This window comes from Marmota flaviventris, chromosome 3 (assembly GCF_047511675.1).
Source record: "Marmota flaviventris isolate mMarFla1 chromosome 3, mMarFla1.hap1, whole genome shotgun sequence".
NCBI lineage: Eukaryota > Metazoa > Chordata > Mammalia > Rodentia > Sciuridae > Marmota > Marmota flaviventris.
In genome coordinates, this window is record NC_092500.1 from 38282873 (window position 1) to 38307917 (window position 25045).

Genomic DNA, 25045 nt, shown 5'->3' on the forward strand with positions numbered 1-25045 from the left:
TTTGACAAACAAAATTGTCTCTAGACAATTTTTACAAATGTCTCATTGGGGTAAAACTGCCCTTGGTTGAAAGTGAGTGTATAGTGTGACTGTCTGCAACTCAAATTTTCAGAGGGATGACAACCCCTTCTTCATAAGGAGGCAGGAACTGAGCATGTGTGGCTCCATACCTCTGGGATTCCCTCTGTAATCTCTATGTGTCTAGAGAAATAGATTATATTCTGATCTTAGGCTTCTGGGATATATTAACTGGGGCTTGAAGTTTTGGTGGTAGGTTATTTAACCAAGTGCTCACTTTTTTCAACCTATCTGATGGCCAAAATTATACCACCTGGTATATTTTTAGGGCATGTAGTAACTTTAACCTGGAGTGATTTATGTGAGTGACTTTAGGATTTGGGATTCTGTTGAGTGCAAAATCTCATGAGACAACTGCCGCAGTCCCGCTGCAGCAAAATAACCAGGGGTCGGGGTGGGGGCGGGTGACGAACAACTTGTGTACATCGATACAGCAGGAGTGGGAGCCGTTTATTGTAGGACAGGAGGGGTATATATACATTCCACACAGCTTATCTTAATTAACATAAACTCATAAACTAGATACAGCAGTCAACCAATAAGGAATCTCCACACTTAATGGCTTGCTGGCATTACTTCACAAACCACTCCCTCTGCAAAATGCCAGGCACCATCTTGACTTGTTTACAGACTCTAACAGACAACCTTGACATGTCACACAGGGTGGAGTGGCTTTATCTCAGACAGTTGATTCTACCTCAGCAAAAATGGTGTTCAATAAATGACCTTGGGTGACATCGGCGGCTCAAGCTATAGAATGCAAGTTACCCTTGCCTGACTGTAAACTGTGTTCTGCCTTGGCACTGTAGATGAGATAGAAAAATGGATTAATTGATTCTGAACAGTGGTAGGCAGAAAAATATTTGTGGCTTATGTTATGTTTTTCTGCCAGTCTTTCAGATCAAAACTTGGAAACTGCCCAAACTGTAGGCGTTTCATGTGAACTCAAATAGTGAATTTCAAATTTTAAATTATTAGTGCATAGCCTAAACAGAAAGTGCTAGAGCAGCTGCCTGAAATTCCATCCTTATTTTTGTTGTCTTGAGCTGCACTTTTGGCAGAACAGAAGTTCACATCTTGATTCATGTGCCGTGTCCCCATGTTCCTGCATGTGTCTCCTCCGCTACCATCAGCACGTGGCCTCAAAATCACCATGGCTTTGTTTATGGCACAAGATACACCTTAAAGTTTAGTGATTCAAACTATGAGTCTACTCAGAAGGTTGATTTTGGTAATTGTGAAAAGTTATGTAATCCTTTATTATAAAGAGAATATACCCTCTTCTTGATTGGAGGAAGAGAAATGACTCAATGAAACTAAAGGGTAAGGGTATGAGAGTAATTAAAGAGGCTTGTGCCTGAAATGACACATTTCTTGGAATCATAGTTCCCACAAAATCAAGAAATACCTTGAAAAAATAGGTTTCAGCCTATTTTCTCATTCAGAAAGGCACAAAAATAAAAATAAATAAGGGAAGGCCACTAACTCAACTTGAGGAAGAGAAAGAATTCTTTAATTTTAAAATCATAGAAGATACTCCAGACAGATATGAAAGAAAAAAAATATTAGATCTTCAAGGCCATGATGAGTACATGTAACAAAAGCAAAAGAAATGTGTCCAGGTCTACAGTCTTTTAAAGAGAATCTATGAAATAGAGGAATTATATAGGTTTCTACAAAAGGTAGCCAAGGTCCAAAAACTTCTAACAGAGGAAAATAAACCAGATCTCACAGAACAGGTTGAAATGACTCTTACACAAAGAGTAAGATTCAGGCAATTACTGACTTTGAATCATACAGTTAGTAGTTCAAATAAAGCCTGAACAGAGTTAAAGCAAGCACACTTGAAGAAACCCCTTAAAGAATAGAACATCTACAGAAAACCGTATTGATATAGAAAATATGGACACATTTGAGAAAGAAAAACCAAAACTGTCAATACAGAAACTCAAGAATCACTTGTTAATTTCAAGGTGAAAGTCATTGTCACCAGGCTTGCAGAAGTCTCCCACAATTTGAGGATTATACTCCAGCAAGTGCTGCTGTTATGAATGCATTAGAAGGCATACAAAGACCAGATGACGCATACAAAGGAAAGCTAAGCAGGATAATAATACTATCTGGCCTGGTCTGAATATTTCTGTAATAGAACATATCTCCTATGTTGGATTATGTGACTTGTAAAAGCTGTTTAAAGTCCCCCAAAGCTCATTTTTCTATCTGTGTCAGACACAGACAAAGCCAAATCTAGAGGAACATATAATCAAAATAAAGGTTGAGCCAGCAAGGAAAGGAAATGACAAGACATTCAAATTTAACAAATTCTGATAGTTCTACCTGTATAAACTAGGAAAGGGAGCAATTTAAGAATTAGGTAAAATGTTAAGCTAATCCGAAGTTTTCTTAAAGAAGTAGTGGAATACCTAAAGGGAAAGGAAGAATGCAACAAATATGAAGCAAAAAATACCTGGAAAATCAAAATGTTTCATGAAGATATTGTTTTGGAGTACACAGAGTAGAAGTATTGGTCTTCACTGGGTCTGGAACACAATCTTCAAAACTTTAGTAAAGGCAGTAATTTATCTGCTGAAGGTGATTCTGCAGCTGAATAGGTGTGGAGATGGGTTGAAACCTTCCCTAGCATGAAAAGTCTTCCTCAACCTAAAAAGTATTATATGAAGAGCACTGACCGAAGTTATTATGCTTGTGCCCAGGAGAAAATGGAGATTTTGTCAACTAGTGCAGAACCACAGCATAAAGCAAATTCTAGGAGGAAATAAAACAGTTTTGAATATGCTGAATAAAAAAATAATAAAACCTTGTCACTGGGATCCCATGTTGCAAATTTTAAATTTTGCCAGGAAATGGAAGTATCACCATGTGTCTAGGTAAGCAGCTGATAGGCAGTTAAGGAAGGCAGAGAGGGAATCATCAAGACAAAGCATTGGGACAAATGTCACACTTGGAGGACTGCAATAAAGGATGAAATGTAGTGATGCTGGGAAATGAAGCCAGAGACAAGATCTTCATATAAAGAGCTTAACCCATTATAGGTACAAAGTATATGTTAGAGGGTATGAAACCAAACAACTAGGAGAGAAATCAATTTAATGATAGACACACTTAGAGCCTTCTAGGAAAAGCAGCAGCTAGCTATATTCATGGTAAGACTGATAAAAGTGAGCTAAGAAAGTTTTAGATACTTCTGAAAGAGTCAAATAGATAGCTATGTGTTTATTAATTACTTATTGCTACGTAACATTGTGCCCCCAAATTTAGTAACTTGAAACAACAATAGTTTATTTTGTACAGTCCTGTGGGTTGGGTGGGCAGCTTTTCTTTGGTCTCACTTGAGCTTCCTTGGGTGGCTGCCCCTGGGTGGTTGCTGCCTGGAGCTTGGGCTGGGAAGGCTGGGCCTTTTTCTCTTATAGTTTTGTTTTGTTTTTTTGCAGGGGCGGAGGTACTAGGGATTGAACTCAGGGGCACTTGACCACTGAGCCACCTCCCCAGCCTTATTTTGTAATTTTATTTAGAGACAGGGTCTCACTGAGTTTCCTAGCACCTTGCCATTGCTGAGGCTGGCTTTGAACTTGCAGTCCTCCTGCCTTAGCCTCCTGAGCCACTGGGATTACAGGCCTGTGCCACAATACCAAGCTTTCTGTGTAGTCTTTCATCCTCAACAAAACATGGCTGGACTTCTTTCCAGCAGGATGATCTTAGGGTTTCAAGTGAGAAAAGTGATCCTCAGCACCACATAAAAATAAATAAATAAAATAGAGGTATTGTGTCAAGTGAGAAAAGTGACAACTGTATTCCAAAGCATAGAAAGAGCAAAAACCGACCTCCAACACCTGAACAAAATTCAGAGTAGTCCATGGTGTCAGCTCTTTCCCCAGATTACTTTCAGTCTTACATTTCTGGAAGTACTACTCAGAGGCCCATGTAATATATGGATTATTTTTTCTTTCCTGTACAACTTTTTCCTTTTCTGTAGAATTAGTTTATGTTTTTGTTTGTCTGTTGCATGAGTTTCTTGTTCATTGTTCTTGAATTCATCTCCTAGCTCTCCCATGTTTTGTTAAGCTTTTCTCATTATGGTTAGCAACAGAAGGCATTCTTAAGTTTTCACTTCCAGAAGACTATGTGGGGCATTCTGTCTTGCTCCAATTCAATAGGCCAGTGAGCTACTGTCCCTGTGAAAACCCCTTTCTTGTATTTGATTTCCTGTCTTTTGGATCTCAGATCTTGTTCTTTGTGAACCCTTCCTGCCCATAAAGCACATCCTCCAGTAACTTTCTGAAAGAAAGAATGCACAGAAGGGAATTAAAACAAACAAACAAAACCAAAAAAACCAAGCACATGTATTCTAAAGGTCTTTATTCTTTGTAGTTAATTAAAAACAGTCTAGATTTCACTCAGAATCGCAAAAGCATTAATTTGCTGTCTTTTGCCTCAGTTTTGCTCTTGAGACATTTATTGTCTTTCTGGTCTTGATTAGGTATATAAAAATCCAGGTTCTCCTCTGTGAGATGTTTTAGAATTTTCTTTTTCCCTAATCTAAAATTTCAGGCTGATGTTGTTTGATTTGGGTCAATACTTACCCATTGCTCTGGGCACTAAATAAAGTAATTCAATCTTTAATAACCCACTTGAATCAAATGTATGAAATATGATATGTCAAGAGCTTTGTAATGTTTTGAACAACCAATAATAAAAAAAAACAGAAAAAAATTCTGTTTTAATTTGAATTCTGGAAAATTTGAGTTATTTTGAATCTTTTATTATTCTTTTCATCTCTTTCCTTTGTTCTCCTTTTTTTGTACTACTATTATTTGGATATCTAACTTCATAGCCAGGTCCGATAAGACATCTAATATTTTCTCTTCTTAGTCTCTCTATTTTCTATGAAGCATCTTTAACTCTCTTGTTCAATCATTTCCTTTATTATTCATTGTTATCATATTTTTATTTCCATGAGCCTTTTTTGTTTCCTAAATATCCCTTTCTCATAGGGTTCTTTCTTCTTTCATGAATCAATAGTTCTGAGCATCACAAGGGCTGAGTTTTCCATCTATTGTATACTCGGTGCTAATTCTCTAGGTCCTGGCACATAGTAGGTCCTCAAGCAATTGTTAAACAAACCTCTTTGAAGATATTCTCATATATTTTTGAAGGCTTTCTTTTTTGTCTCTGCATAGTCTGTTTCCTCCAAAATTTTATTTTTTATTTATTTTGGCTTCTTTCATTGTACATCTGTTGATTCTTGATTGTCTTAAAAAGCTGACTGAGAGCTCTATAGACAGAAGCAGAACTTGTTGACAGGAGATTTCTCACAGATTAGTCAATTAGAATTTAAAATATTTGCTCCCTGTTTTTAACACAGATTTAGTCAGGTTTAAGTACAGAGTGTTCTAAATCATGTGGGACATATTCAAATGTCTAATTTTAACACTTTCTATCATTTTTCTCACGTTCCTGAAACTTTCTTAATCATTACTTTAGTGGTCTTATTTCTTAATTTTACCTTCAGAATATATTCATATCATTGTGCAAAGATCCATATTCATGGGGATAGTCATTGCAGTATTCATTGTGAGCAACCTAGATGCTTATTATTGAGAAAGGGTAGAATAAATGATAAATGATGACACAGTCTTGGGGTGGGATACCATGCTGATTTTACAAAGCATGAGGGAGACCTGTATGTACTTCTATGGAAAGAAGGGCAGAACTTAAAGGACACATGTGGGGTCCCACTTCCATAAAAAAATTAATAGGCAGATAAGAAATGCATCCCTCTCCTACAAACAAATCCTGGATTGTCAGGGAGAGAAATGGCTTCTACCTCCTTTGGTAATTTATTTGAGGCACTCACAAAAATTCATGACAGTAAAACTATCCTTATGTCTTCCTTATCTAGCTTCAAAACTGATTTTAAACTCTTTCCTTATATAATACTACATTTAGGGTGCTCTTTACATGCAGGCACATTTCAGGTACTTTACATATATTAACTTCAATTCTCACAACTGAATATAAAGCAAATACTATTATCGCCATTTTTGTTGTTGTTGTTGTTGAGGATATTGAAACGTGGAGAATTTAGGTAATTTTTTCAAGTTTACTTGCTAAGATCTGAACCTACAAAAATCTGTCTCTAGAACCTACACTTTAACCTGTAAATTACCCTACCTATTTAGCTAATGTAGATTGAGTCTCCTGTTATCAAGCTAAAGCATTTCCAGCAGATATATGTTTGGAAGGACCAATGTTTATCACTAATATTATATCATCTGTCATCCCAAAGAAAAGGAGCTTTAAACCTTTCAATCAAACTGCTGTTTATTCTAATGCACACTATTCCTTACACCCTCTTCTTTACTGTATTCTCGCTCCTATTGCTATTTCATTTTTATATTCATATTCCTATAAAGGTTTAAATTACAGACATTGTTTCTCTCACCTGGTGCTGACAGCAGCCAAGATACCTTTGGACATAGGTGCTTTTCCTGGTTGTCTTTTCCACTATAAACTGGCAGACTCATCATAGCACAGGCTATGAATTCAAAAAACATACCTTTCCCATATCCTCCCTTTGCCCTCTGAATTATACTAGATAGTTCATTCACTTAAAGTATAATTTAATTAAATGATATTTGGCATGCTAAAGTTATGTTATTCCTATACCTATAAAGAAAAAGAAGCAAACACAGGGTCTGTGTGCCTAGTTTCTACCCAGAGAAAACTGGGCTTGTCCAGAGCCACCTGGCCTGGAATCGCAGACAGCAAGTTGTTCCCTGGAGGACACAGTTCTCCAGGGGGCCTTGCCAAAGACTGACTAGATGCTCCAATATGCAGAACAGCTCATTTGCCTCTAGTAAGCGCAAATTCTGAGCTGTAACTCACATTCTAGAGATACCCCTGGGATTACACTGGGTGTTGTCTGAAACTGAATTTTGCTTGGTTTTCCCCCTCCCCTGTTATGATTTGCTCACTCCCCCATCAGATTTCTCTGGGAACACTTCTCTAGTAATCTACTTGCACACAAATCTCTATATTAGATTCTACCTCTTGGAGTAGCTAGTTCCTAATCTAAGATAGGAGGAGATGGATCTTTATCAGTTATTTAGAGCATGTGATTCCCCAGTTTGGGGCTCAACCCTCACATCTATGCTTTTGAGTGGATTTTATCTCCCATCATCAATCTATACTCATATACTGCAATGATATTTTTATGCATTTTTCTTTTCTTGGAATTCATTTCCAAAGTTCAGTGTCCTTCTGGTTATTAAATCTTGTCCCCCATTCTACAGCCTATTAAAAACTGTATCCTTTGCTACAGATTCTTTCTTAAGAGTTGAGATTTGTATTCCCTACTATGTATTTGAAGATCTTTAATTATTTACATGTACATAAATAAATTACTAATATATTAAAATGTCTCTTAGGCAAGGCAAATCTTTAGATCTTTTCTCCTTTGCCCTTACTGCCCCCTTGGTCATTGTTTCTCAAAGTGTGGATTACTGCATCAGAAATATGTGATTCAGGGTGATTTTTTGCTTCTACTTAAACAAAAACATACATTTGCATTATGATTCAGTACATATATACATAACTACCTGCAGACATGTACACACGCATGAGCAATTGAAATAACATATCTGAGAAATGGTATTCCTGCTTTGTATAATATAGTCAGGTATTTTGTACTCTTTAATATTTTGAATCCACTTAAAATATATTATGATTCATTCTTTTTTCTCTCAAACTTACATTTCCATTTTGTTTTGCCTTTATAAGCATAATGCAATCAATTTTATGATTCCTTTTCTTTTATTGATCTCCTTATTACAATTTACTTCAATAAAAGCACAGCTTTAATTTAAATTTTTAAAGAATGAAATGTCTTCTGATAATACGACACTTACATAAAATTCATTCAGGATTATGTTATAATTTTACAATCAGTAGTAATATTTAAATAATGAAAACAACTAGTGTATTTCCTATTTTTATATATCTTCAATCTAAAAAGTGCTGGAATGTCTTTTAATAAAACACTTGGAGCCAGGGGAGGGGTTGCAACAATTCATATGTCCAAGGATGACTATTATTTAAGCCAGAATAAGAGAGGGTTCAGATTTTTTCCATAAAAATAAGCACTAATTGCAAATTTTACTCACCTACATGAATTAAAGATTTGTTGAACCAATGTTACTCAATTCACTGGACAGTTTCTGAGTTACATGTCAGAATCACATAATGAACTATGATAAACTAGTTTTAAAAACCTATTAGTAGGTACCTTGAGCTTGGTGCTTTGCCGCAGTTTGGCTGGGCACAAATCTCGAGCCACTCAAGCAGCAACAAACTTTATTTCTGAACTCCCTGAACGCCACCCACGTGGCCCTTCCAGGGACACCACACCAACCAGAACTCCCTCAACCGGAAGTCACCAACCAAAGCAAACTCCCCAGGAATCCCCACTAGAACTCCAAAGTAGCCAGCGGGCGCGGGAGTTGGACAGCAGGGGTCTATATACAACTGAATACACAGCTTAACTTAACCATCATCATCTCAATGGCTCACTGGCATCACCTCTCAACCACTCCCTTCTGGCAAAATGCCATGGGTCATTCCGACTCAGCTGTGGCTCTCAACAGTGCTTCATTAAATAAAGTGAAAGCAGATTAATAGAGATCACCTGACATTGACTTCACAAAGCTATTATAGTCATTTACTTTGTTCCATTGTTTGGCAGCCCAGAGATGTTTTCACCTGGGCTCAATGCATGATAGTCAGATTCAGGGTGGATGAGAAGATGCTTTGGCTTGTAACACAGAGAAAGATTATTGTGAGAGGAAACATGGAAGAGATTATATAGAATGCCTGTGGAGGTGGGTGCTCATGCACACTAGTTTTAGGAGAGTGTATGTGGAAATTAAGGATTAGAAAATCTATTCTTTTGAAAATGTCTTTCCAAATATCTTTTAAAAAACTTCAAGTACTTTGAGATAATGAAGGCAACTCAGACTGAACACCTGTACTCTATAGAGTTTATATATTTAGGAATGCAATTATTTTGTTATATGCTATCTGAACTCTGAAAATTACTAGTTAAAACCAAATTAATTTCATTTTGTTGCATATGGATTTCCAGTTTCTCAACACCATTTGTTGAAGAGGCTGTTTTTTCTCCAATGCATGTTTTTGTCACCTTTGTCTTATATAAAATAACTGTAATTATGTGGGTTAGTCTCTGTGTCCTCTATTCTGTACCATAGGTCTATCAGTCCATTTTGGTGCCAATACCACACTGTTTTTGTTACTATTGCTCTGTAGTATACTTTGAGATCTGGAATAGTGATACCACCTGCTTCATTCTTCTTGCTATTCTGGATCTCTTATTTTTCCTGATAGATTTCATGACTGCCTTTTCTATTTCTATCAGGAATGTAATTGGGATTTTGATTGGAATTGCATTAAATCTGTATAGTGCTTTAGGTAGACAGCCTCTTCAACAAACGGTGCTGGGAAAATGGTAAATCCATATGCAACAAAATGAAATTAAACCCATATTTCTCACCATACACAAAACTCAACTCAAAGTGGATCAAAGACCTAGGAATTACACCAGAGACACTATGCCTATTAGAAGAAAAAGTAGGCCCAAATCTCCATCATGTCGGATTAGGCCCCACTTCCTTAATAAGACTCCTATAGCGCAAGAATTAAAATGAAGAATCAATAAATGGGATGGACTCAAACTAAAAAGCTTCTCAGAAAAAAAAAAAAAACAATCAGGTGAATAGAGAGCCTACATTTTAGGAGCAAATTTTTACCACTCTCATATCAGATAGAACACTAATATGTAGGGTACACAAAGAACACAAAAAGCTAAACACTGAAAAAACAAATAGCCTAATCAATAAATGGACCAAGGAACTGAACAGATACCTCTCAAAGATGATATACAATCAATCAACAAATATATGAAAAAGTGTTCAACATCTCTAGCAATTAGAAAATGCAAATCAAAACTATTGTAAGATTTCATCTCACTCCAGTCAGAATGGCAGCTATTAAGAACACAAACAATAATAATTGTTTGTGAGGATGTAGGGGAAAAGGCATACTCATACATTGCTGGTGGGACTGCAAATTGATACAGCCAATATGGAAAGCAGTATGGAGATTCCTTGGAAAGCTTGGAATGGAACCACCATTTGACCCAGCTATCCCACTCCTCGTTCTATACCCAAAGGACTTAAAACAGCATACTATAGGGACACAGCCATGTCAATGTTTATAACAGCATAATTCACAATATCTAAACTGTGGAACCAACTTATATGCTCCTAGTAGATGAATGGATAAGAAAATGTTATATATATATATATATATATATATATATATATATATATATATATATGTATATATATATATATATATAGAGAGAGAGAGAGAGAGAGAGAATGGAATATTACTCAGCAACAAAAGAGAATAAAATCATGGCATTTGCAGGTAAGTGGATGGAGTTGGAGAATAAAATGCTAAGTAAAGTTAGCCAATCCCCCACAAAAACAAATGCCAAATGTTTACTCTGATAAAAGGAGGCTGATTCATAGTGGGGTTAGGAGGGGGAATATGGAAGGATTTGGTGAACTCTAGATAGGGCCAAGGGGTGGGAGGGAAAAGAAGGAGGTATAGGGGTAATAAAGATGGTGGAATGAGATGGATATCATTACCCTAAGTACATGTATGAAAATATGAATGGTGTGAATATACTTTATATATAACCAGAGATATGAAAAATTGTGCTCTATATGTATAATATGAATTGTAATGCATTACTGCTGTCATATATAACAAATTAGAATAAAAATAAATTAAAAAAATAAAACCAAATAATCTCTCAAATTGTTACCCAGTTTATACTCCCAGTCATAGTGTAGAAGAGTTCCCATTCATCTATATATTTATCAATACCTGGCCATGTCAGTTTTTAAATTTTAGTCAATTCAGTGTGCATAAAATGATGGCCAAATGTAGTTTTATTTTGCATTTCTTTGATTGAAAATGAAATTAAGCAGCTTCCTATATGTTTATTGGTCATTCAAATTTCCTTTTTGATGATTCTCTGATTATATGTTTTGCCCATTTTTTCATTGTTTGTCTCTTTTATCATTGACTTGGAAAAGTTTTACATATACATATATAGAGTTAGATACAATCCTGTTTTGGATTATGTGCTGTACATCCTTCTCCTGCTTCCTTCTTGTCACTTATGTTTTCACTTTTTTATTGTCTCTTGATGAACACAACTTAAAAGTTGCGGTATAAAGTAACATATGATCTTTTGCTTTTTGTGTTTTTCATATATGTTGTCTAAGAAATCCATTGCCTCCTGAACATCACCAAGATGTTCTTCTGTATTTTCTTCTGAAAGTTCTGCTTTTCATATTTATGTTCTACCTGGAAGAAAGGCATGTCTTTTTCTTCCTTCCTTCCCTCCTTCCTCCTTCCTTCCTTCCTTCCTTCCTTCCTTCCTTCCTTCCTTCCTTCCTTCCTTCCTTCCTTCCTTCCTTCTTTCCCTTTCTTTTCAATAATAAAAAGTTCAAGCATAATGTATTGAAGGTCTATAATTTTGTCACTGAGCTTCAAATGCCATCATAATACAGTGTTCACATCAAGGTGGGTGTATTTATTTGGAGATTCTCTATTCTCTTATTCTGTCCCACTGATGTAATTTTTTTTTCTTAACTAACATAAACTAACTGCATATCTTCTAGAGAGTAAGTCTTGACCTCTGGTAGAACAAGTAATCCACTTTTTGTTTCTTCAGTTGTATCCTGGTTATTCTATGTAAATGTTGGAAATTAGCTCATCATATATGCCAATAAAATTTAGAGATTAAATTTAATAATAATTTTGACATAGGTTTTAATTTGGATTTTTATTCTATTCTTTTTATAATGTCTTAATTTGAAAGACTAGCTAATGAAATCTAATGATCTAACATGGTATTTGGAAGTTTGTATGTATCCCATGAATTTTTGTATCACTAAGGATTCAGTTTCAAAGGTTTCCCAAAATATATTTTAATGTTTGTCTTCTTGCCCTTGAGTCGCTTATAGTTTTTAAATTTTCTAATATTTGGGATTTTATAAGCAATTTTTATTTGAAATCTAAATCAATCACTCACTAATACTTTTAAAATTGTTGAGATTCTTTAATTTATCCTATCCCCGATTTCGCCATTTATAACTTAATGCAGGTAAGGGATTGATTTCGGTGATGGTTCACAGGTAAATGCTCAATGAATATCTGTAACTAAGACAAGCCAGATCACTTAAGATCCTCTGATTCTAAGCACATAAGAAGGAGTCTGGAACTCAGGGGCAACAGGTTTACACCCAGAGCTAAATTGATAGAACACTAGTTTAGATTATACAATCAGACATCCACTTTTAGATGAATGTATTTTAGCATTTCCCTACTGACTTCTTCTTTTTTACATGAAATACTTTTGAAATTTATTAAATTATTATATCTAAAAATAAAATGTAATGCTTAAAATTATTATATAAATAAACATATTATATTCAGATGGGAATGGTATTTTTGTTGTATAACAAATAACAATACCTAAAAACTATACCTAATAACAATAAAAGGGAAAAACACATTTAACTATTTAAAACAAATTCTGAACATCAAAATAATGAGATAATAAATTTGATAGTATGATAGTCTATATTTTAAAATCCTTAATGCATAAATGCCCATGATAAAACACCAAGCGATTGTCCTGTTATATTTTGCTAAAAGATGATTTAAAAATTAATTAATAAAAATTAAAATCATCCCATTAACATTAAATTACATTAAAAAACACATTTATGAGGATCTTGTTACATCCTAGGTCCTTGGATAAATGCTCACATTTCAAGTAAAATGGATTGTCACTTTTAAAATATTATTTTTATTTTTTTATTAGTTGCACATGACAATACAATGATCTTGACATATATACATTTGAATCAAATGGGGTAGTATTGCTGTATGTATATACATGTCTGTATAACCAATGTGATTCTGCAACCTGTACACTCAGAAAAATGAAAAATTATACCCCTACTGACTTCTTAAAGGAACAGAACACTTCATTCCTAGAATACAAAACCAGAAAGCAAGTTAAAGAAATGAAAGTTTTCTTCAGCAACATCAAAGGTTTTCCACCAGATTGTTATGTCCTGAACTTTGGATCTCATGTACATTCTACTGAATTAATATGGACAGTTTGAGAGAGAGAGAGAGAGAGAGAGAGAGAGAGAGAGAGAAACACAAATATTTGGAAACAAACTGTATTCTCAACGACTTTGGAAAGCAGTATGGAGAGTCCTTAAAAGATTAGGAATGGAACCACAATATGACCCAGCTATCCTACTCCTTGGTGTTTATCCAAAAGAACTAATTCTAGTGCTGTAGCTTCCTCAGTGTTTATAGCAGCACAATTAACAATAGCCAACTTACAGAACCAGCCTAGGTGCCCTTCCACAGATGAATAAATCTGTGGAAAATGTGGTGTATATACACAATGAAGTTTTACTCAACCATAAATAAGAATGAAGTTCTATCATTTGCTGGTAAATAGATAAGACTGGAGAACACTAGGCTGAGTGAAATAAGACAGACTCAGAAAATCAAGAGTCAATTTTTTTTCTCCTATATGCAGAAGCTAGAGAGAAATAAGGAAAATTTTTAAAGGAGATCTCATGGAAATAGGAGAACAGTAGAGTAGAGGAAGGGGATCAAAGGAGAGGAAAGAGGGATGAAAAGGGGAAGAACTGCAGAATGAAATTAACTAAAGATGTTATATGCATGTATGAATATGTCACAGTGAATTTAGGTATACCTGTAATGCAGCAATTAAAAAATAAATTAATAGATACAGAGAGCAGTGACGGAGATTCTGGGAGATTTGCATAGATCTAGGTAGGCTGGATCTAAAAGGTATGAAAGTTGTCAAAATGGAGTTGCTTTTTTCAAGCTCTAGCAAAAATAATAAATAAATCTGGAAGATTAAAAAAATAATTAATTAATTAATTAATTAATAGAGCAGAGAAAGGAAATAAGGGGCAGGGAGGAAGTAAGGAAAGGGAGTAATACTAGGAATTGAAATGGAGCAAATTATGTTATATGCATTATGAACATGTCAAAATAAACCCCACAAATTATGTAAAATTATAATGCACTAATAAAAGCATAAATTAAAAGTTCCTCTGTAGTCTGCATGGCAAATGTGAAATCAATTTAATATTTTAAATGATGTACTATTCAACAAGATATATACTTTGGAGTTATTCTTATTTCACTAAGCATCCCTCCCATGCCAAGTAAATTTACTTCAAAATTAGGCAACTATCAAAAGATCTAAGAAGGGTCCTAAGTAACTAAGACTTGATATGGGTTTTATAATTTTTTTCCATGGTTCATCAGGACAGAATTGTTTTTCATCCTACAAAAACCTAAGCTCCTCAAAGGCAGCCTTTTTTGGCGGATTCTTTCATTCTCTTAGATAATTCCTAATAAGTTCTCTACACACAGGTGACTGAATAAAGGCATGACAAGTGTTTGTATTTTAAGTCCATATATTTCAAACAGAAGCACAGCACATGAACACGGACAAAGCCTACTGCAGACTTGTAAGAAGGAATACTTGAGAAACACATTTCTTAAAAGGCACTTGAGAGTACCTCTTTCTGAAAGGTCACAGGAAAAAAAAAAACCTGAAGGAGTTGCATATCAGAAATGGCATCCATCAATCTCTTTTGCCAAGCAACAGTGGAAAGAGGCCTTTGAAAGAAGTGGCCCTCAAGAATGGAGTCATGGTTTAATGTGTTTTGTTTGGAGCACCTTCGTTTTGGGAGTCAGCACCTGCAGCAAACTGAGAGACCCTGCTGTGGGAGCAGACTGGGTAATGATACTGATGACATTTATGGTCCAACATTTCAAGAATTAATTTACAATATAAGTGGTTCTTAGTAGAGTGAATACATCATTGCAGTGAAAGATTGACTCCTAATTTATCAGCTATAAACTATGCAGGCCAGCTTAATCCTTTGGAAGGCAAGCATTACAGGCATTACTCACAGCCATTTGGAGTTCAATAACTCACTGGGAAAATATTTGAAGTATGAGAGTATATGCCACTATCATAAAACAAGAGCAAAAACCTACAGAGAGATTTATAAATGAAATCTAACAGGTCCATTGGAAGGGTAGTGAGTGAGAAGCAGAGGTACTGGTGTTTCAATTCTCATTACATCTTCTTGGCTCTGAAATAAACTTGAGATACATTCCTTGGTTGAAATTAATATTTTTCAGTGTCCTTAAATGAACATGATATTTCTCAAAGATTGCCTGAACATAAATAACATTTGGGAAGGAGGGGGTTTGTCTGAATGATCACTGAGGCACTGGGAAAGAGATACACTTCACTTAGTTTTCACAGACTTTTGTTAGAGTGCTTCAAGAGCTTAAAGGGTTTTTAGCAATCCTGGTAAGTATCCCAAACCACCCTCAAATGCATCTTCCTTCTCTCTCAATCCATCCTTCATTCTTGAGGTCAACTGTAATGAGATTCCATGTATCCATGTTAAACAAACATTTGGGCTTCTCTAAAAAAAAAAAAAGAAATTACCAATTGGAAAATGTTGATATCAGAAATGTCAATACAAGTGTCTGTTTAGTTCCATTGTCAATTTACTGATTGGGTTGTCTTGTTTAGGTTTTGGTGTTAAGGTTTTTGAGTTTTTTCTATATCCTGGATATTAATACCCTATAGCCCAATCAATAAATGGGCAAAGGAACCAAACAGACACTTCTCAAAAGAAGAAATACTAACAGCAACAAATATATTAAAAAATGTTCAACATATCTAGCAATTAGAGAAATACAAATTAAAACTATACAGAGATTTTATTTCACTCCAGTCAGAATGGCAATTATCATGAATACAAATAACAATAAATGTTGTCAAAGATGTAGGGTAAAGGGTATACAGTCACGCATTGTTAGTGAGACTACAAATTGGTGTAACCACTCTGGAAAGCAGTATTGAGTTTCCAAAAGAAAAGAAAAAAAAAAGAAAGAAAGAAAGAAAAAGAAATGAGGAATGGAACCACCATTTGTCCCAGTTATCCCACTTCTTGGTATATATCCAAAGTATTTAAAATCAACATACTACAGTGATGCAGCCACCTAAGTGTTTATAGGAGCACAATTCACAATAGCTTAGCTATGGACCCATGGACCCAACACACACACACACACACACACACACACACACACACAATGGAGTATTATTCAGCCAATAAGAATGACTATAACATTTGTCAATTTGTCAGTAAATGGGTGGACCTAGAAACTATCATGTTAAGTAAAATAAACCAATCCTCCCAAACCAAAAGTTGAATGTTTTCGCAGATATGTGGAAGCTAACTCCTAGTAAGTTGGGGAGGAGAATAGAAGTTCAGTGGAGTAGATAAAGGAGAATGAAGGGAAGGGGGGGCAGATGGGAAAAGGAAAGACAGTAGAATGAATCTGACATAACTTTCCTATGTACATCTATGAATATACCACAGTGAATCTCACTGTGTCGAGTACCTCCACAAGAAATTAATTTAAAAATAACTATGAATAAATGTCAGAGAGATTAATTGAGGGATGGAAGTAGGGAATGGGAAGAGAGAAAGGGAAAGAAAGGTACTGGGGACTGAATTAGAACAAGATATTTTCCATGTTTAATAATTAGAACAAAATGGAGTCTACTCTTATGTATAAGTTAAAAGAACCAATAAAAATGTTGATATAAGTTTCTATACACTATTTTGTTTGCATTATTTAATGTGTCCTTGGAATATATTAAAAATTCTGGGACAATTATATTTGTAGTTCCCTCATCTATACATGCCATCATTCTTTGTATGTGAATAACTAGAAATTTGTACAAGTACTATGCAACAGAATTTGCAACATTCTATAGAATGTCATTACTTTTGACTGAACATTATTGGGAACTAATACATAAAGTAATTGAAAAAATAACACCTATGAAAATAGAAGTCTTTCACATAACTTAGCAGCAAATAATATGGCTCAATGAGTAAAGCTGGCATGGACATACCAGAGATACTCAACCTTTGTAATGTTTCCAAATGTGACAGTAAATAGAACCCAAGAAACACAATAGTCACGATTTAAAGAAGTAGCTTCCAAAGAGGAGTAGCTTAGCAATTAGAATTCAATGTATTTGAGCTTCAGTAAACTGTAAATTTGGACACAGTACTCTTCTTCTTCTTCTTCTTTTTGTTGTTGTTGTTATACATTTATTTTTAAAAGGAAGACACCTTACCACACTCTTAATAGAGTAAAGATGATCTTCTCACTTGTATTGGAATAATGACATGAATGTAAATAGACTGAAAATCTCTATGAAATACAGTTATAGACCACTTATACCAATCACTGTTACATGATTTTAAAATATAGCTAAGACACTTTTCTGTAAAGATTATTAGAAAATAATATAATGCTGCTTTTTTATATTAGATATTGTTTATCTATTAATATTCCAGAAGTATTTGTCATTGTGAAAACATTTTAAAATTATAGTATTAACAATTATTAATTCAAAGAGTGAAGGCCAAATTTCAGGAAGAAGATAGGGTTAAAAGAATCTAGATGGAGGCTGGGGATATTGCTTAGTTGGTAGAGTGATTGCCTTGCATGCACAAGGCCCTGGGTTCAATCCCCAGCACCACAAAAAAAAAAAAAAAATCTAGACTTTGGTGTCAAAACAGATTTTACTACAACTCTTTTTTTTTTAAGAGAGAGAGAGAGAGAAAGAGAGAGAATTTTAATATTTATTTTTTAGTTTTCGGTGGACACAACATCTTTGTTTGTATGTGGTGTTGAGGATCGAACCCAGGACGCACGCATGCCAGGCGAGCGCGCTACCGCTTGAGCCACATCCTCAGCCCTGATTTTACTACAACTCTTAAAGTAACCAAAATAAAAGAAATGATTTTAGATAACTTAAGTAACCTTAATGATAGAACATTCTATAACTGCCTACATGAATATTGACTTTTGGTCAGAAATCAAGTGTTTGTCAGACAGCTTGAAACAATTCATTTTGTAATTTTGATTAAATATTTATTACTAGGCAGAAACAAAAAAGGAGAAATTAATATGCTTATGCTTTCTTTAGTTCTTCCTAAACATGACTTCTAGATATAGGATTTTACCTCTCTTCATTGTTCAAACATCTTAATTTAAACTAAACTATCTCAAGTACCAACAACCTGTCAGATTTCTAGATTACAAATGATTTAGTATAATTGAGAAATATTTTTCTGATCCCTCCCCTTCAGCATTATGCATGAATTCCACTGGCTATGAATATGTAAAAATAATTGTCTCCATGTATGTTCTAGGTAAGAGGAACTGACCTCAGAGCCTGATACACATTATGTATAACTAATTTTAAAACTGCTGTAGGAGGTGATAGTCCAGAGCACTGTTTTGCCTGAGATGAGGATAAAAAGCAGAGAAGTAGCTTGGTTAGTTTGCAAGCCAGAAACTCATCACTTGGCCTAGGTAGTTCTTACTTCAAAGGTTATTCCCTCATCTATGTGACATTATTGCTATATATATTTCTTGTATTGGATCAGAAGATCACAAAAGCCCCCAGTGTGATATTTAAAAACTCTGAGGTTGTAAAATCACATCTTGAGTTTGAGTGGAAATGCTAACATGAATCTTGGGATCATCAAGGATCCTGGAAACTTGATATCATGTAACCTTTCTGTCCTGGCCAGAAGTCTAATTTGAACAGTTTAACTTTGATGCTCTATTTTTGATTAGTTAAGCTGTCCATCCTGTTTGGCATTGTTGTGTGGTGTTGCTATGCTTTCTTTAACCAGCTGTCACATTCCAGCCCAGAGGTGGGTGAAATGATTCTTGTTTATATGTAATTCTAAATGAGCTTTTAGAGACGTGTTGAGTTGGCAATATGTCAATGTAGAAGACATTTCCTTTTCCAGCATAGCAAGCCTGAAAGACTTTCAAAATTCTTCACGTAACTTTATTTTAAAAACTTCTTTCCAACATCCAAATATTGATAGACTACTTTTATGTGATTATTTCCAACTTTATCCTTAAGTCTGTAATTGTAAATAGACGTCTCTGTAGTGGATACCCATTTCTTCAAGTTGGATTGATTCTAAATTTATGTAAGACTATTTATATCATACATCCTTGTTGTTGTTTTTTTTTTTTTGAAAGAGATTTTAACATTTGTGGCAAATGGATTTTTTGATCTACAATTAGATATAGGAAGAAATTTGAATTCTTGTAGTAGAGATTCTCCTCATGTCTACAAATTGATATGAGGCTATATGAATGTGTTCAATGAGCATTTATTTATTTTCTCTCTGCCTGATGGAAGACTAGACAATAGAGATTCAGCAAAGAGCTTTGCATTTAGGAAATGCATAGCTTAGTAGAACCAGATAAACAGACCATACTTTTAATATTCTTTAACTACAAATTCACAATCTCCCCATCCACAAATGAATTAACCGCCAAATATCTGCAGAGTTTTGGTTTAGTTAATCTCCTTTGTAAATAGTTCATATTCTTTTGTAAATAGTTCATATTCCCAGTTTCTGCTATCCTTATTCAGAGAATATAAAACCAAATCAGTGATTCAAAAAGTAACATAAGAGATCAATAATTTTTTCAATAAAGTACAACACAATCTTTTTATTGTCATGCCCAAAAGATACCTAATAAACCACTTAGTTTCCTTGGACATTCACTTCTCAGCAAGTCAGGTTAGCATTTGGACATAGAATTGGTTTAATGAAAAAAGGAATGATCTTCGATGATAAATTAATGTTCCCATTTCCAAGTGATATTAAATTGGAGAAATTTTTTTTCAAAGAAATAGAATATTTACATATCACCATTACTTAATTGTAACACAATGTTTTTATAAAATGAGAATTCTTATATAAATAGTAGTTTAGAAAGATAAAATTTACTTTGAGTGAACTGAATATGGAATTACAGTGCTTCAATTTTATATCACATTGTAACTGAGCATACAAAGTGCTAACAGAAGGAAAGTGTTAACATTTAATTGTCTGTGAAACATTTTCAAGGAGTTAGCTTTGATGTGAAAAAAATATAATTGTTGGTTAGAGAACTATAAAGCTGTAAGCTGGAGACATGAACCTAACAAAAATCCTTTGAATAAAAAATAGGGAAATCACAATAACTAGTCCTAAAAATGCCTATCTGACAAAGGAAACTTTTTTTCCTGACCTTTCTATTTTCAAATACAGAAAGGTCATAAAGAATATTCACTTGTTATGCCACCACTCATGTTTTACTGATTTATTAGCACTGGAGACCTGGTTAGCCATTCCCTAGATAAGAAGGAGGGAATGGTAGACGGTCCATGCTCAAGCTGAATCAACTCAATTCTGTTGTCTGGATGAAAAGTAAAAAGGCAGTCTCTCAGTCAAAAGTCTCTAAATTATGGATGGTAATATATCCTGTAACCCTATATCTGGATGACTGGATTTTGCTCTTTACATCCAGATGTCTGGCATCACGCAGACACAACCTCTGTGGTTCAATCAGTCAGCAACTTTCACTGAAAAGCCCCCTTGTGCTGAACAACTCAGGGAGAGTGAAAGAATATCACACCTCGTGCATGGGCTACTACAAAATCCTCTTAATTATTCTTCCTATTCCACACTATCAGAATAATAAAATACCATTTTTGAAAACTTCATTACTTTCTCAAAATACTTTTGCCTCAGATTTCCACTCAACTCTGGATTGCTACAAAGGACTATAATAGGAGAATTTACAAGAAACCCCAATGTAAATTGATCGTGTCACATAACACTTTGTTATGAAGGTCTGTAAGTCCTTCCTTGGCAATAACCTGCAGTTGGTAGCACCCTATTTCTTGAGTGGCTTTTATGTTTAATTATATATAATGTATATCAAAACAGTTCCAGATACATAGTAGTACTCTGTGAATTTAGGTGACTCATCTACTGTTATTGATAATACCTGTGAAACTCAGTTTCTAATGCAAGAAGTGTTTAATAAATGTGTTTTCAAAATGGTTTTTCTTAACTTTAGTACCATATATCTTTGCTGTAAAGTCCCATTGACTGTAAGCTGTCCAACCTGATGGAATTTTTTTGAATGAAAAAAAAAAGCCCTTAAATATAGACAAACATTAAATGTAGGTACACACTGTAAATCTCAGATGAATTTTATAAACATTTCAGTATGGAAAATGATGCTTACCAAAAAACACACAATTGTTTCTAGAGCCACAGCTGCTATTATTATTACAATTCCCTTCTGCCTTTTGTTCCAAGAAAACTGAATTAATTGCCTTAAGAAAAGTATAAAATCAAAAATGACCCTAAAATTAGGGGCATATAATGCTACAAAAAGAAATAAGGAGGTAGAAGATGAGTTCAGTTCCATCTATGTTGAGATTACCATCAAAGGGGAAATGTTAACTGGCCAGGGAAAAGATGAGTGGGCCACTGAAGGAAAACCTGCAAATTAGCATTTGAAAAATATTTAATGTGAATCTCTTAATTGCAGATCTGCTCAAGCCAGCTCAAATATAAGAGTCATGAGGATTTGTTAAAGAAATCACTTGGTCCCATGGATACTAAATCTGTAGGATGCTTCTGAAATCAAGATGATTTCAAAGATTTCTGCCTCAGGAGTTTGTGGGTCTTCATCTAAGTTTCAACCATTACATTTCCTTTTATATGAATTATTATTTGATGAGTCTTCATTATGTATTAAGCACTAGGTCAAGCATTTTTTATTTATCTTATCTCATGTCATTCTTACAACACTATGATTTACATTATGTTATCCACATCTATAAGGATGAAAACAGCTTTTGAAGTCATTTCCCTAAGTTCTCCCAGCTAATTAGTGATAAAGCTCAACCTCAGTTCCTACCCAGGCCCCTGACTTACGATAAAAAGAAGACCCATAGTGGGTACTATCCTGTGCTGTGTCTGAATATGCTCTATCTTACTCTCTGTTGGTTTCTTCTATTCTCTTCTAATGTCAACCCTTCTATGACCCCATCTACCTAATGACCTTTCAATTTAGTTTTCATTATTAAATAGTGATATTTTTCTGTCTCTAAGCCTAAATTCCTGTGGGGAAGGAAGAATCTGTTCATTTCTTTTTTTTTTTAAATTTTTTTATTAGTTGCTCAAAACATTACAATGGTCTTAAGTATCATACAATTGATTCAAATGGGGTACGTAATCTTATTTTTCCACGTGTACAGATTGCAGTATCACATTGGTTATACAGCCACGTTTATACATAGGGCCATACTAGTGTCTACTGTATTCTGCTACCCTTCCTATGCCCCCCTCCTCTCCCCTCCCCTCCCATCACCTCTTTCTACCCAATCTACTGTGACATGTTTCTCTCTCTATTTTTTCTTCCCCCTCACACCATCTTATGTGTACTTTTGCATAACAATGAGGGTCTCCTACCATCTTCCATGCAATTCCCCTTCTCTCTCCCATTCTCATGCACCGCTCGTCCCTATTTAATGGTAATCTTCTTCTCATGCTCTTCCTCCCTGCTCTGTTTTGAGTCGCCCCCCCCCCCCCTTATATCAAAGAAGACATTCTGCATTTGTTTTTTAGGGATTGGCTAGCTTCACTTAGCATAATCTGCCTTAATGCCATCCATTTCCCTGCCAATGCCATGATTTTGTTATTTTTTAGTGCTGAGTAATATTCAATTGTGTATAAATGCCACATTTTTTTAACCATTCATCTATTGAAGGGCATCTGGGTTGGTTCCACAGTCTAGCTATTGTGAATTGTGCTGCTATGAACATTGATGTAGCTGTGTCCCTGTTGTATGCTCTTTTTAGGTCTTTTGGGTATAGTCTGAGAAGGGAAATAGCTGGGTCAACTGGTGGTTCCATTCCCAGCTTTCCGAGGAATCTCCATACTGCTTTCCAAATTGGCTGAACCAATTTGCAGTCCCACCAGCAATGCACAAGTGTACCCTTTTCCCCACATCCTCACCAGCACTTGTTATTGTTTGACTTCATAATGGCTGCCATTCTTACTGGAATCTGTTTATTTCAATGCATATATCTGAATCAAACTATAACCGACATCCATACATGTTTATCAGTATATGGGTTAGCTGCCTTCAGGTCAGGTAACTATCTCTAACTGATTTACCTATACTAGAAAAACTGGATAGCCAACTAAAGCTACCTATAGGACAGCTTTCCTTCAAAGATGGTATGGATGAGGCAATGGCAGAAATATCTCTGTTGTAAGAAATAGGTAGAAGGTGACACTATGGAGATTAAAGAAGTCCAGAGTAGACCAAAAGGAGAAATGTTCACATGACATAGACCTATAATGTATAAAGATTGGCTAGAATAAGAGAAGTCAATGGAAGGGACCAAATAAAACAGAAAATTAGAAGAACCAATAGGAAAATAGAAAATGGCATTGTAACGATTTGGATCTAGAAGCTTACCAAAAAAGCTCACATTTGCTGCAGCCAAGCTTGGAAGTAGGGCTTTAAGGCAGAGATTAATGCTGTACCCTCATTAGTAGACTAATCCTTGTGATGTGTTAATAATTTGAATGGACTTCTTGGTGGTAACTACAGGCAGGTGAGGCATGGAAGGAGGTCACTAGGGGTGAGCCTTTTCAGGGCTATATTTTGTCCCTAGCTCCTTTCTCCCCTCCCCTCCCCTCCCCTCTCCTCTCCTCTCCTCTCCTCTTCTTTTTCCCTCCTGCCACCCCTCTGTCTCTGTCTCTGTCTTTCTCTCTCTTCCTTCCTAGCTGCCATAGGCTGATCAGCTTCCTCTACCATGCCTTTCCACCATGATGTTTTGTCTTACCTCTGGCCCAGAGCTATAGAGTCAGCTGAACATGGACTGAACCTCTGAAACCATGAGTCCAAATAAAATTTTCCTCCTCTAAGTTGTTTTGACAGGTATTTTGTTTAGAATGACAAAACAAAACAAACAAACAAAACAACAACAAAAAACCAATCCTGAATAACTCAGGTATCAAGGAATCTATGAGAGGGCTGGGGGTATAGCTCAGTTGGTAGAGTGCTTGCCTTGCATACACAAGGCCCTGGGTTCAATCCCCAGCACCACACACAAAAAAAATTATGATAAAGAAGTTTGAAAAATAAGAATACATTCTATAATGGCAAATGCTTCAACAATATCAATTAATTCACTGTATAAACATGCACACAATTTGCCATACTACATTGTTTGTGTATGTACACACACATACATATATGTAAACAGATAAGAATATATGAATACAAAAGTCAGTTTCTCCTTAAAATTCAAGATGCTTCTGTGATCTCATATGTGACTTGGGGTGGGGAGTAGTGTATCACATACATCACTTGTAATCCAATTCAATTCTGACCCTACCTACCAGGAGATATTATCAGATCTTGTAGATTGGGGACTCAGTTCTAGAAGACTTGTGTTATTCATCCTGTCACTAAAAACTCCAGTTTGTTTAACCTGTACTTCTGACCCACCAGTTATAATCAGTCTCCCCACAACCCCTTCGTTGAGTTCTATTAATTTTCTAGAGCAGCTCACAGAATTCAGAGAAGCACTTGACATAAATTTACCAGTTTATTTTAAAGTATATTACAAAGAACACAACTAACAAGATGCATAGGGTAAGGTGTGAGGTGAGGGGTGTGAAACTTCCCCAGTGTCTCTAGGAATATCATCCTTCAGGAACTTCCATATGTTCAGCTATCTGGAAGAAGTCTGTTGGGGTTTTGTGGCAGCTTCATTACATAAACA